At 46.3% G+C, this 14,001-nt stretch overlaps 1 protein-coding gene across 4 annotated transcripts in view; it reads right to left on the reverse strand.

Moving 5' to 3' along the window:
• The window catches only part of LOC149340955 (sodium-coupled monocarboxylate transporter 1-like), a 97,693-nt gene extending 93,357 nt beyond the window's left edge, over nucleotides 1–4,336 (reverse strand). For 2 of the 4 annotated variants that reach the window (XR_016283680.1, XM_089549893.1), the window contains exon 1: nucleotides 4,215–4,328. The gene's annotated coding sequence lies outside the window, so the exon portion shown is untranslated. Of the gene's footprint in view, nucleotides 1–2,794; nucleotides 2,911–4,214 lie in introns of those variants that run through there. The other 2 variants (XM_089549896.1, XM_089549894.1) reach the window with 2 other exon arrangements.
• Nucleotides 4,337–14,001: the final 9,665 nt, after the last annotated feature.

Consider the following 14,001-nt stretch of genomic DNA (forward strand, 5'->3'; position numbering starts at 1 on the left):
CATTGAACCGTTATGTCAAGAGGGGATCATTATCATCATCGACTCAGATAGGTGCACTCCAGGACAAAGGCTTTTCCATGAGATCTTCGAGTAAGCCTTTTTGTGCCAGCAGGGACCATCTAAACTCCGCGAAGTTCATATCTCATCTCCCCATCCAAGCCCATGAAATATCGACAAGGGCTTCTAGTTTCTGCAGTTGCCACTATGTGCTGCATGGCGCTGAGCATGAAAGCTCACCCCAGGAATTTTGAATGTTTGGCACATTTTCATTGATTTTCTATGGCCGTGAAAACTCCTGCGGTGATGTCTATAAAGCATTATAAGTCAGATTCTGCAGCGCATAATCAGCTTTGGTTTAGGTTTATTGGTGTTTAACGCCCCAAAGCAACTCAGGGTATGAGGGACGCCGTAGTGAAGGGCTCCGGAAATTTCGACCACGTGGGGTTCTTTAACGTGCACTGACATCGAACAGTAGACGGGCCTCTAGAATTTCGCCTCGATCGAAATTCGGCCGCCGCGGCCGGGATCGAACCCGCGTCTTTCCGGCTAGCAGCCGAGCGCCGTAACCACTGACCCACTGCGGCGGGGGCATAATGACAGTAAGCCGTCAGTATCGATATCTTCGGACACTATTTCACGGGAGGTTGTCATTTTTTCTCATTGTCATTTCAGCTTAATTACAAATAATATCCCCATTCAGCTGCGCGATGTTGGCTCTATGCGACCGACCGATGGCGCCAGTTGGCGATTTCAAGGAAAGCTGAAAATGCACCACATGCCCTGGCCATATTCATTTCATGATTTCAGCAATAGGATTTCATTGGCGCTCGTTTTTTCCCAAGTCCATTGTTTCCATTCCTGTTCCATAAAGCTACTGCTACTATTTTTCTCTCCAGAACACGCTGCGGTGTTCTCAATTTAATTACAAGCCGCGAAGTGGCGAATGCAGCAAAAATCAGGACCTGCCTACATTGAGTATAAGAACTGGAATATACAGACTCATGTATCTATGTTCCACCTCAGATTTTCGGCGATGAAGTTCCACGCTTTCCTTATACCGGCGGTAACACAACGGGCTAAAAGAAGTGACTGACACTGTGTCTCGCAGCTTCTAATAAGGGGGTGCATTTTGTACAGGCTGAATTGAATGGCATCAGCTACGTATTCGCTTTTTCTTCTATCTTATGTGCCATAAAACACAATACAACTTTTTCTTTTTTTCTCGCCGTCACTCAATCTTGCCAGGTTAGACCAGTGAGCAAACACAGCATACTCCTCGTTCAGTTTCGAAAACTGCCCCCAAGTGACCATGCTGATTACTTTTGCTCAGAGGCAGTTTAAGAAGTAAATTAAGTATCAAATAACTAACAACCGCGAAAGAGATGCCAGATATAGACAGCTATTACTGTTCCGAACAGAAAGCGAAGAAGTCCGTACTTCGGTTCGCACGTGCATATGCTCCAGCTCTTGCTGTCTGGGAGGACATGTGACCCGTTTCTGGGCACTGGACAAGATAGAACTGTGAATTTTTTTTGCCAGCTCGGCCACTATTCTACAATTCAAGGAAGGAAGAGACTAGAGATGTGTGTTTCATTAGGTCACGCATGTCCACGTACACTGATATCTTATCACTAAACTCACAGAAACTTCGTCAGCTGGGCAGCAGTTCAAAGTAGGAGTTGGGTGGGGAGATGTTTCTTACTTTTTCCACCAGTGCACATAGCCCCTGTCTGGGTGGGTAGCTCCTGTGCACGATGTGATCTGTTATAAAGGTTGCCTATATATATATATATATATATATATATATATATATATATATATATATATATATATATATATATATATATATATATATATATATATATATATATATATATATATATATATATATATATATATATATATATATATATATATATATCGGAGCAAGGGAGTCTTTTGTACTTTCCTTTGTTCTATTCCAACCATTTTGGTATGCCTCAAGATAGAGTAAAACCTGTGCACATATTTCCGGCAAATATTTAAGAAGCGGTGATTGCATCAGGTGTCGAGACGCAAGATAATGCCTTTCGCGGGCGTATAACAAGAATCCAAGTTCTTGGCTCAAGCGCGCCTTACGGCACTGACTCCGTTCATTTATGCGATAACAAAAGGTACAAACTTCAGCTCGTATAAGCACTAGCACATACCTCAGGATGAATTAGTGTGCTGTTGAGATCGTTCCACACCTGTTTACAGGTCAGTCAACTGCTAACATCTGTGCGGAAGCTGTTTACCGGTCATTAAACTGCTAACATCTGTGCGATGAACTGCTGACAGCGAAAGCAAGCGTAGCAGGGGGCGGCAGGAAGTTAGGTGGGCGGATCGGGTTAAGAAGTTTGCGGGGACACGGGGTCGCAGCTGGCAAAGGACAGGGTTAATTGGAGAGTTCGCACCTCTTTTTGGGCTAGTTGGTGCATACTTGAATTAGAGAAAAAATAGCGCAAACCGTGCACACCACGAGAAAGGAACGAGGACGAGATACAAGCGCTTGTGTCTCGTCCTCGTTCCTTTCTCGTGGTGTGCATGGTTTGGCGCTATTTTTTCTCTAATTTAATTGGAGAGAAATGGGAAAGGCCTTTGCCCTGGGGCGGGCGTAGTCATGCTGAAATGATGTTGATGATGATGTAGGAACAACATCATCTTACATCGAAGCTTTACATATGCGAGCAGCAGACAAGGTCGGTTTGCTTAATTCGGCGACTCCCTGTAATATTTGATCCCGCCACATATGCCCGCATGCTCGGACACTCACCTGGAAAAGCAGCCTTCTCCGAGTTCCACCGGCCAAGATGCAACGCGGCCTAGCGCTACTATCGCTCCCCGTCCAGTGCGACATAGTCGACAATGCTAGTGACGACAGGGCGCCCCAGTCTCCGGAACCCACGTCTCTCCCGCTCATGATTCCATACACCCTTCTCCAGAAGTGCGCGCTGAGGCTCCCAAGTCTGCGTGTGGATGGCGCTCCCGGCGCAGTAGTGTCGCAGGGTTCGAAGTAGAGACTTTTCGTAGCTATTTCGTAATTGCAACGCGACCTTCGTGCTTGTGCATGGCACCCAGCTACGTTAAAAAAATTTAGCAAAACAATTCCTTCCTCAAAAACAGAAAAAAAAAACAGCGTGCTTGCTCTTTCCGTAACGATACCCTCAGAGGCATCTGACGTTCTCGAGGGGTAGTGGTAGAATCGCCTTGCAGCGTGCATGCAGGCTCCATTGCTAGCTCTCTCTCCTTTGAATGCCATGCATCTGGGCCGTGCGATTCGCCGCCACGGACGTTCTTAGTCCGCGCAACTATCGCGGACAATGCGTCGGGCGCTATATACCAAGGCCTGTCTGGCCTTCCTCATGCTCTCGCGGTCTGGGTTGGGCGCAACCCAGGCCGGATGCACTGCTTACTTGCCGTCGGCATGAGTCGTTGTGTTGTTTGGGAAAAATTTATAGTTGCGGACCTTTTTTATCATTCCTGAAGTGTCGGCGCTGCGGCGATCTTTATTCAGAAAGCGAATACGATTTCAATAAAAATTTGCTGAAGGGATAGAGTTCAAGCACAGAGCATTTAGAAAGAATAGAATATTTTCCAGGGCTGACGCAAGTGAAACGTCAGTATAGCTGTTTGTTTCTTCTCTCTTTACATGTGTGCCTAAACTGCCCGACTTGGAATTTCTAAAATATTACATTTGCATCTTCGCGGTGAGGGAAAAAAATGAACAAAAGAGGCCAACGTGCATGTAGCCAGCCATACAGGGTTCTCCAAAGGTTATTTATAATCGTCAACATTAATTGTTGTACACTCTGTTTGCCTTCCTCTATATATATATAACTTCATTTTTGCGCGGCAAACGATCTGGCGCGCAATTGACAATGATGACGCATTTTTCTTTTTTTTTCGGGAAGAGCGCGCGCAGATTAAACGGCTGAAAAGAGGCCGTCGAGCCCAAGAGGGTTCTTCTTGGTCGAGCCCCACAAGCTGAATGGAGGAAGAGGCGAAATGAAGAGGTGTTCATATTTCGGCTAGCATTAAAAAAAAGAAAAATGCGCAAGAAAGAATGTCGATATCTATAGCGATTTTCTTCCCTTTTCCACCTAATTTAATATTCTAAGCCCTAAATCATTGTTGGTTGCCCATACAGACTTCGCATTCATGAACATGGAAGATTTACTGAAAACGCAACTCACTCTTCTGTGGAAATTTTTGCGGTGCAGCGGTTGCGACGGCGTGCAGTACACGTCCGGGTCCCGGTGCGCACTGCTTCTTCGCCTGCGGTTGTGCGCTCACAGCTGCTGTATTTTCAGTGAAGTCCTTGGCCTTCGCGCCACTGCTCTACGAGAACCTCCCCAAGACGCGCAGCCGTTCATTACTTAATATGCCTCCCCCATCTCTCTCATTACCATCTCTCCCTCCTTCCCGTCTTGTTTTCCTTTATCTTCAGTTGTTGGTTACTGTTTACTTTTTTTTTTTAATTTTATTATTTGTTGTATTTCGGCATCATCGCCCAGCGCTCTCATGCGGCGGCTATCAACTGCTGCCGACACGCGCGCGCTTTTAATTCTGCTTCAGCACAAGTGGCGCCATCTGGTAGTAAGACACCAAGTGATGTGCGCATGGCCTCCGGGATTCGCGACGAACGCAGTGCAGCTCGCCTCTGCGAAAGATTTCGTTGTGACAAGATACGTGTGGTCGTTGCACAGTAAACTTGCGTAGTCCTCTATGAAGACAAGAATAAAATTCCAATAAAGAAGGGTTTCAGGAAGCGAGAAACGATCTCTCCAATGCTATTCACCGCCTGTGTACTGGAGGTATTGAAAGACCTAGATTGGGAACAGTTAGGGATGAAAGGTATTGGAAAATAACTATGTAACCTGCGATTCGCTTCTGACATTTCTTTGCTGAGTCAATCATGGGGTGAATTGCAAAGTACGATCACTGACTTAGGCAGGCAATGCAGAACGGTTCTAAAACTTTAGATGCAGAAAATTAACGTAATATTTATTAGTTTCGGAAGGAAACAACAGTTTACGTTTGGTAAATAGGTGCTAGAAGTAGTAAGAACTGTCTCTTAGGGGAAGAAGTGTCCGCAGACCCGGGTCATGAGAGTGAAATAATCAGAAGATTAAGATTCGCGTGGAGCACATTTAGCAAGGTTCTCTCAGAGCATGAACAGTAGTTCGCCAGTATCACTCAAGAGAAAATTTAAGTGCATATCAGCTGTATCTTACCGGTATACTCATCTGTGGGGAAGACACATGGTGGCTAACGAAAAGGGTTCAAATTAAATTGAAGAGAATGCAGCTAGCTATGGAAAGGAAAACAATGCGTGTAACATTCAGAGAAAGGAAAAGAGCAGAGTGGGACAGGGAAAAAACGCGGCTTAATGACATCCAAGTCGAAATAAAGAGAAAGAAATGGGCTTGGACAGGACACTTACTGCGAAGACAAGATAGCCGCTGGTCCTTAAGGGTAACGGACTGGATACCAAGTGAAGGCAAATGTAGCAGGGAACGGAATAAAGTTAGGTCGGCGGATGAGATTCAGAAGTTTGCGGGGATAAGTTGCCCGCGACTGCCACAGGAGAAAGTTAATTGGAGAGTCATGGGAGAGGCTTTTGTCCTGCAGTGGGCGCTGCCACTCTTATGGCGATGATAATGATGACGTGTAATAAGAAGCGCATGCACAAAAGTGTGTGTCCTATAGGGCGAAAAACTTTGTCTGCTATTGTGTTTTACTCAATTATTGAGGTTTTCTGCTCTGAATATACCCGATACGAGCTGCGCAAGCAATATTTTTTTTTCAGAATCTGGATAGAATCCGCGCGCAAACAACATAAGAAAGAACATACCAATTATAGCGTGCGACCAGCTACTAATCCTCGAGTATCAGTAAAAAGCATGCTCTTATTTTTTTTTGCGGCATACTTTTTCTGTGAACGAATTATCCCATAATGCTCGAAATTTGATGCAGAGGTAAACATATATCTTATCACGGACTGCGAACAGTATGACCTATCGTGCTGCTTGCGCCTGCGTATGCCGGAGAGTGTTAAACCACCTGTCGAAAAAGACGACAATGGTTGAAAGTTTCCTTCCAGCTCTTGAGCAATTGATATCGCGCTGAGGGCAAGTTGTGACTTGATCTTTGATCTTTTTCTATTCCACATAAGGGAAGTTCGTTGCTGTAATCGACAAGCGAAAATGCCTTTGCTTTAATGCCATACCCCTTTTGTACTGTGCTGTTCACTTAGAGTGCATTCGCCACAATGTCTTATCCATCACTTCTGGGATCGGCGTTTTGGATCTTTCTACGAACATGTAACGATGGTTCTTGTGCGCTTTGGAGAAGTTCGTGCGAACAGCGGAATAATTGACATTAAATACTCTGCGCATCGTATCTTATTTGTTTCTAAGAAGGCAAACCTGAATTTATTTTACTTATTTTTGCTTGTTGCTGCTCCCGCAGAAAGTTTAAGCTATTTTATGGGCGCCTGCTTCATGCTGCATGCTGCGTATCGGTGTTAAGAAAATAAGCCTCTTTCTATCTATCGTTTGCTTGCGACGTGACGTCGCGGGCACCGCTGCTTTAGAAATGCTTCGAAGTGACGCAGCACTTCACGTCTGAGCTTAAAATTACCATGTTACTAACAAGACAGTATTTACTAACCAGCATTCACCCAATTGCAGCCGTACGGTTACAAAGGAAAACTATACAGCTCTCGCAAACTCCGCACTTGAGCAAAATTCGTCCTATTAAAGGGCTCGAATTCCAACCACCGCCTAATCGGGGTAGTCGACAGGTCGAAGCAGTGACCCCGGGTTCGAACCCCTGATCAGGGCGAATTTTTCCTTAAACTAGAAAGTGTCTGTGACAGCTGTACAGCCTTCCTTTGCAACCGTATGGCTGCTCTTGGGTGGATGCTAATGAGTAACCACTCAGTTATTACATATATATTCCATATTAAGGATCCCCTAAGCATTGGACGATCATACTTTGTTCCAGCGTATAAATAAAGCACAGGGTTAATTGGAGAGATGTTGGCAAGTCCTTTGGCCTACGATAGTCGGGGGGATAGCGGTGATGACGAGGGAAGGAATTCTATCCTCTCGCAGCTGGTCGTTTTAATTCGTAAGCGGACTGTCTTTAGCTTAGGCAGCGCGAGAAGCTAGGCAGTGGAGGGAGGAGTGGAAGGGCGCAGCCGAAGCTTTGTCTCCAGCCACAACACCTTCTCTCGCCCTCCCATTTTCCCTTGAGAAACTCCTACGCGGTCGGCTATGTGCCTGCTTCTCTAGACGCTGTTTAACTTTAGAGAGACAACGACAACAACCCTCTAACTCCGATTCTCTGGCCATTTCTGGCAAGTTTGTCCGTGAGCAAAATGAGCCTTTTTAGCCGAGAAAATTCCATTTAAAAATCGTCCCGTTAATCGATTCCAACCCGTGACGCCCTTACAGAAAGGAACAGGTTGCCATCATTTTGAGGTAAGTGGTAGTGCAGCGTAGCCTCTGAAACCTGCGCCGAAAAATCAGCGCCGAAGCTGGGAAATCAGCCGGTGATGGCGATACCTGTACTTCGTTTTGTGAGCTCTTCGAGCTTTTAAAAGCTCAGTTTGCGATGAGAGCTGTCTCTTGGTGATTAGAAAGCAATAATCTATCGATGCAGGCCCACTTCAATTTTTTTTTCTCAGTGTCACATCAACATGGCACTTCTTATCGTCGGTTCAGTTTGACGATAACTGCCAAGGGGTTGGTTAATGGGAAAACAAATATATGATGCAATTTAAGAGTGTGCGTTTTTGGGCGAGTCGGCCAGTCATGATTAACAAAGGGTACTGCGCACATACAAACAAGGACGAAAAGGGTACGCAACAAACGCGGCACACAACTGCGCTTGTTGTGTACCCTTCTCATCCTTGTTTCTATGTGCGCCGTACCCTTTGTCGAGCTATGGTACAACTGCATCGAATGGAGTAAACGATATTGCGTGACTTCATCTTTGTTTACAAGAAGGCGGATAATAGATATGATTTGGGAGGGGGGGGGGGGGTCGTTTTTCCTGAGCGGTAACTGTTTTATGTTTTATTGCCGGACCGCATTGACCCCTCTTTTTATGCAAATAACAACGCAAGATGGATGACGCATATGTTGCCTCCATCTGCAAAAGCTCACCTTAAGTCCAGCCATGGTTTCACACATATTTTCATCATGAAAACCTTCGCCTGCGTATTTTATTTATGCATGCTGCAGTCATACAGAGTAAGCTTAGAGCAACAAGCACGCACGCACACGCACACGCACACGCGCGCACACACACACACACGCACACAACGCACACGCACACGCACACACACAAACACACATGCACGCACGCACGCGCACACACGCGCACGCACACGTACACGCACGCGCACACACACACACAATGAAAGATAAGCGCCTGCAACTCAAACAATGCATGATACAGTCAGTAGAAAGAAACAGGAATAGTATGTGGGCACAACGCTAGTTATGTCATATAAAACACTGTTTTTTTTTTTCACAAGCAATGGCATCACGGGACGAAAATATGCTTGCCGGCAGTACGTTCCACGCTGGGATTGTTCACCGAAAAAACGAGCATTTCCCTCTACTGTCGCGAGCAAAGTACAGGTGAAGGCTATACGGTTGTACTAAAGCGAGTCTGTCGGGCAGATCGGGAACATGACGAGCAGAACCAATAATAAACTGTACAGCCAGTAAAGAAATTTCATTCTTGCAACTGCTGTCTTTTATACACCTGGTAGTCATGAGAAGAGATGCGGAGATTGAGCTATGAAAAGCGCTGAAAATGAAGTGAACGGCTTTTCTCTCTGCCACTTCAAGTTTCTTAATGTATTTGTAAGAAGAGATCCCTGCCACTCAAGCACACTCAAGTTGCGGTCGGATCAGTATGCTGGCACGCAGTTTTGGTTTTTGAGCAAAGGAATGGGCGCACTGTCTCATTTCTCGGTCGACATCTCAACGACGTCGTGAGGAAAGCAGTGGAGAAGGCAATGAAAGAAGAAAGAGAAAAAGAGGTGCCGTAGTGGGAGCCTCCGGAATAATTTCGACCACTTTGGGATATTAACGTGCAGTGACATCGCACAGCACAAGGACACCTTTCGTGTATCGCCTTCACCTCAACGCAGCCGTAGCGGCCGGGGTCGAACACAGGAACTCCGGCTCAGTCATCTGAGCACTCTAACCACTGAGCCACCCCGGCGGATGCATGGATAAGTTACAAAGATGAGGAGGAGGTAAAGAAAGAAGGGAAGACGCGGAAAAAGTCTCCCTTTCTGTGGACACAGGCTCAGTGTGTAGGAATGGAGAAAAAGAAGTACAAGTACATGCCGCACACCAAATCAAATTATCCAAAGCTGTGTAATAGGGATATAGGACCACAGAAAATACATCGATAAATATTGGCGCATACCTATATATACAAAAATGCGACCACAGCTCCAATGGGCTCAGGGCATAGTGGACAAGCATGAGTATTTTGTCAGGGGATAAATTAAGTAAGCGAGAAGACACAAACTGGAATCAACGCACCTGTTAAACACTTCACACATTATGTGTGCAATGCGCTAACTTTCCTAAGCAAATTTACACGTATACTCACAAGATCTTTTACTGCTAGGGCAACATGAAAGCACTAGATTTGTCAGCTCATGAAGTTGGCCTAATTGATTTTCCATGACTACGGAATTAGCGCAAAAAATGGGATGTACAGAAGAAGCGCTAGTGTTCTCTCTCCTCTTCCGTGTGTCCCGTTCCTTGCGATAATTGCGTAGCCGCTAGATTTGCCAGTTTCTAAGGTGCGCTGGCTGGAATGAATGAACGCAGTCAGGCAGTTGTAGACAGAAATACAAATTGCACCTACTTGTCGGATCCACGCGTTGGCTGCACAAAGAAAGGGTGACTTTGCCGGCAGCCTCATTCTTCGAACTTTTGCAGCTATCTGCGCATTTTCTATTCAGAGAAGCAAGACTGAACCCATTGCTTTAGCCGTCGCGGTGAATCAGTGGTTAGAGCGCTCGGCTACTGAGCCGGAGCACCCGGGTTCGAACCCAGCCGCGGCGGCTGTGTTTCGATGGCGACGAAACGCAAAAGGCGCCCGTGTGGTGACCGATGTGACTGCATGCAGTTAAAGAACCACAGGTGTTCGAAATTATTCCGGAGCCCTCCACTATGGCACCTCTCTATCTCTTTCTGCCTATAGAGTGTTTAGATGCAGCTGGATCGAGGCACCCTGTTTCTTTCTTCGCTTCCAACTTCCTCCCTTTTCTCACGGCGTGGTTGAGGTGTCTATCGAGACATGAGACAGGGACTGCGCTGTTACTTTTCCTCGAAAACCACTGAACCTATCGCTTCCGTCCGAAAACATGCGAATGCGTGCTTTCTCTCAAAGGCAACGCGAAAAAAAAAAAAAAGATGAGGCTATCGGTTTCGTCACGGTCGCTGCTAATCAGTCAGATCAATAAATCATTCGTAACTATTCAATAGCATCCAATTGTCGCTCACGATCATCTTTTCGACTGCGTTACACAAGGAGTCGCGGCAAAACTACAAGAGCCTTAGCACAGCAATTGTGTACTTTACCTTCGGATGTCCAAGCAAGTTGCCTTGCGTGATATCCCCCGGAAGTGGATTCTTGCCTTCTAGGCTCGTATTCCCAGTTCCAGCTTCCATCTGGCATCCCACGGAGTGATGTCCATCTTCGTCGCCGATGACCGAGCCTGAGGAGTGGATTTCAGGACTCCTATCCTCGGCGCAGAGTCCGATGGATCTGCCTCCCGCGTTTGCATGCTCGAGAAGACAATCGACCATGTTGATTTCGCCTTTCCTCTCACTTTCACTTCAAGGACACGGCGGCTCCCTGTCTCGTTGGAAAGGCTCGGCGATCTATCACTCCCTGTTACATAACACCCAGAGACACCAGCCTCGCCAATCGTCGGCGCTGCAGGCCGCGAAGGTTCTGCTCCACTTACATCCGCGGGCGTGCGCCGCTGACATCGCTGACGCCGCAGCGCGCTTTCTCGAGTGTGTTTACGTGTTGCACTATTGCGTACTTTCCTGTGCGCTCTTTGTGTCCATTTGTTCCGCCACCGCCAATGTAGGGTAGCAAACCGGATTTCGCTCAAGTTTTCTCGCTCCCTCCTCAGTATGTTGCTATCTGGCCCTCTTTCCTTGACATACACTGCGATGTATGATTCGCATTGTTCTGCCTCATTTGCTGTCGTCACCGCATCTGAACAGTTTCGTAGTAAACACTGGTAGGAAGTTACTCATCTGAGCACCCTTATAGGCGCTTGTGGCTGTCTGTGTTGAATGAGTACGTCCAGGAGGGCTTTTTTTCACGGGCGCTGACATCAGGGCAGACTTGGTGCGTGGTAATTTTTCCTTGCAGCCATCCATCATAACCGTCTCAAAATGCTATCTGCAAGCTCATAAAGAGTTAACTGGCGGGCTAGTTGGTTTGCACCCATTATATTCATCTCATTTGGCGCAAAACATAAGCCAGGCAAAAGAAAGAGACACGCAAGACAAAACACGGGCGCTACTCAGAACTGATTTAATCAAGGAAAGATCAAAGCGTGTATATGTTGTCTGATCTGCGCAAAAGCCAACTCACAAGGGATCTTCGAAATGAGCACGCAGGAAGTTAACAGATGAGATGTGAAAGGAAATATATCTCCCTGTCGTAGAGAGCAAAGGAAGTATGAGTGGTAACCATGTGGGCTAGTTGGTATGTATCAGACATAACTTGACCAGTGAAAGTACGAGAACACCAGGGAAAAAAGAACGCAGGACAACGCTTGTCCTGTGTCCTGTGACAGCGTTGTTCTATGTTCTCGTTCTCCTGTTGTTCTCGTAGTTTCACTGGTCAAGTTATGTCGGAAGTATCAGTGACACCGTCTTGTCCCGCTTTTCTGATAAAATAAGCCTCCAATGTTTCGCGAGGCGTTTTTTTGCCTACTTTTGCCTGTGATTCCTGCGCAACGGAAATGCGTTGTACAATCAGAGCAAGCAAGGGTCCACAAGATGCGTTCGTTCATTATTAACAAGTTCTTTTGCGTGCTCCCTGAGTCGGCCAGTCACACATCGTCCCGTATGAATGTACTACTTGCCGCAAAACAGGGCGATCTCGTACAACGTTGGTGGCACAGTCGTCAAAACGCTTTTCATGCTTTTTCTTACACCATTGCTTTCCATTCTTGCTACTGATGCGACTGCTCAGCTGATCAAGCTTCATGGGGGCTGAAAAGGCAACCGGAATGTTAAGCCGGTTAGCCCCCTTCTTCCAGTTGTGGGAGACCTTGTGGAAGTATGGAAACATTTCGCAGCGCAGAATTCGCAGCGAATGCCGGCATTGATTTTTCTCAAAAGCGATTCGTCCACACCCACCACGAATAAATCACAACTGAATAGATCAGTTGTCAGTTGCGCCGTTTTGCGCTAAATGAGATGAAAACTTGGGAAAAGTTTTATGAATAGTAAAATAAATTTGTTAACAAGAGCGGGATTCTCATCCACCCTCGACTTCATTCGGTTGGGGTTCAGGAGTACAGTCAGGCTAATTCCTCGACTCGGAACACTGGTCCCCCGAGAATTTTTCACCGGACCAGCCGTGTACAGAAGCATCTGCATTGTTGCACTGCCAGATGTTAGTGTCCTTTTGAAATTAACAGAAACATGGAGGCTAACAAAGAGGGTTCAGCTTAAGTTCAGGACAACGCAGCGAGCTATGAAAAATGATAGGGGTAACGTTAAGAGATTGGAAGCGGGCGGAGTGAGTGACGGAACAAACGCGGGTTTATGACAACCTAGTCGAAATCAGGAGGAAGAAGTGGGCTTGGCCAGGGCATGTAATGCGAAGGCAAGATAACCGCTGGTTCTTAAAGGTAACGGAGTGGATTCTAAGAGAAGGCAAGCGTGGCAGCAGCTGGCAGAAAGTTAGTTGGGCGGATGAGATTAAGAAGTTTGCGGGGATACGGTGGCCGCAACTGGCGAAGGACAGGGTCAATTGGAGAGACATGGAAGAGGCCTTTTCCCTGCAGTGGGCGTAGTAAGGCTGATGATGATGATGATGATGATGATGTCATTGCGTAGAAAACGCCTCTTGTGTTGCCTTGTTTCACAGGTTGTACCATGATTAAGCACTAGGTGATCGCCTCATTCATCAACCATTTTATGTATCCCATCGCACTGACCGTTGTCACAAAGTCGGAATCGATTCATGCAATACTAGATACTTCTGCCAATCATTTTTGCCGCGTACCTCATGCGCCTGGAATCACCTGCCCGCGGATATTGTCGGCATTAATACAAATGAGAAGTACCGCGTTGCAAAAACTAGCATTTTATGCTCAGTTGCAATTTGAGTATTAATTCAACTGCAGTGTTTAGTGTTTTCTTCATCTTTGTGTTTTTACCACTCCCACTGTGTACCTGAGAGGTGTAAAAATGAAAAAAAAAAAACAAAACCAAGAAGGGCTCTAAGAGAAATCTGCCTATAGGTTATTGCCTGAACGTTATCAAGAAAACTGGGAGTTTACGGCTCATGCCGATGTCTTTCGTGAAGCAAAAATGGTTTACCCAAAATTGCACGTAAATCTCGGACTGAAAAGAGCATCAGGAATTTCGAGTTTACTGAAAGAGGCTAACGAAAATGCACATGTGACCTAAGCTCACCTACTTTTGTTTTCCAGCAAAATAGTAATTTTTTATGTGTTCCGAAGTCATGAGCTGTTGATGCGCGGGCATACGTCCTAAGGCCTCCCGCTTCGCGTCGAACCTGTTGCGCGAGCTGGTCCTTCTTCAATTAGTTCGTAATGTCAACGCGCACTTGCCCTGCCTGTCTGACCTGACCCGAAGAGCTTCAAGCTATAGTTGAGGGTCCGTGTAGACGACTCTCGAAACAGAAAAACTCTCGAAACAGAAAACAGAAGAACCC

The sequence above is a fragment of the Amblyomma mixtum genome, chromosome 6 (assembly GCF_055824585.1).
Source record: "Amblyomma mixtum isolate Tamu chromosome 6, ASM5582458v1, whole genome shotgun sequence".
Classification (NCBI taxonomy): Eukaryota; Metazoa; Arthropoda; class Arachnida; order Ixodida; family Ixodidae; genus Amblyomma; species Amblyomma mixtum.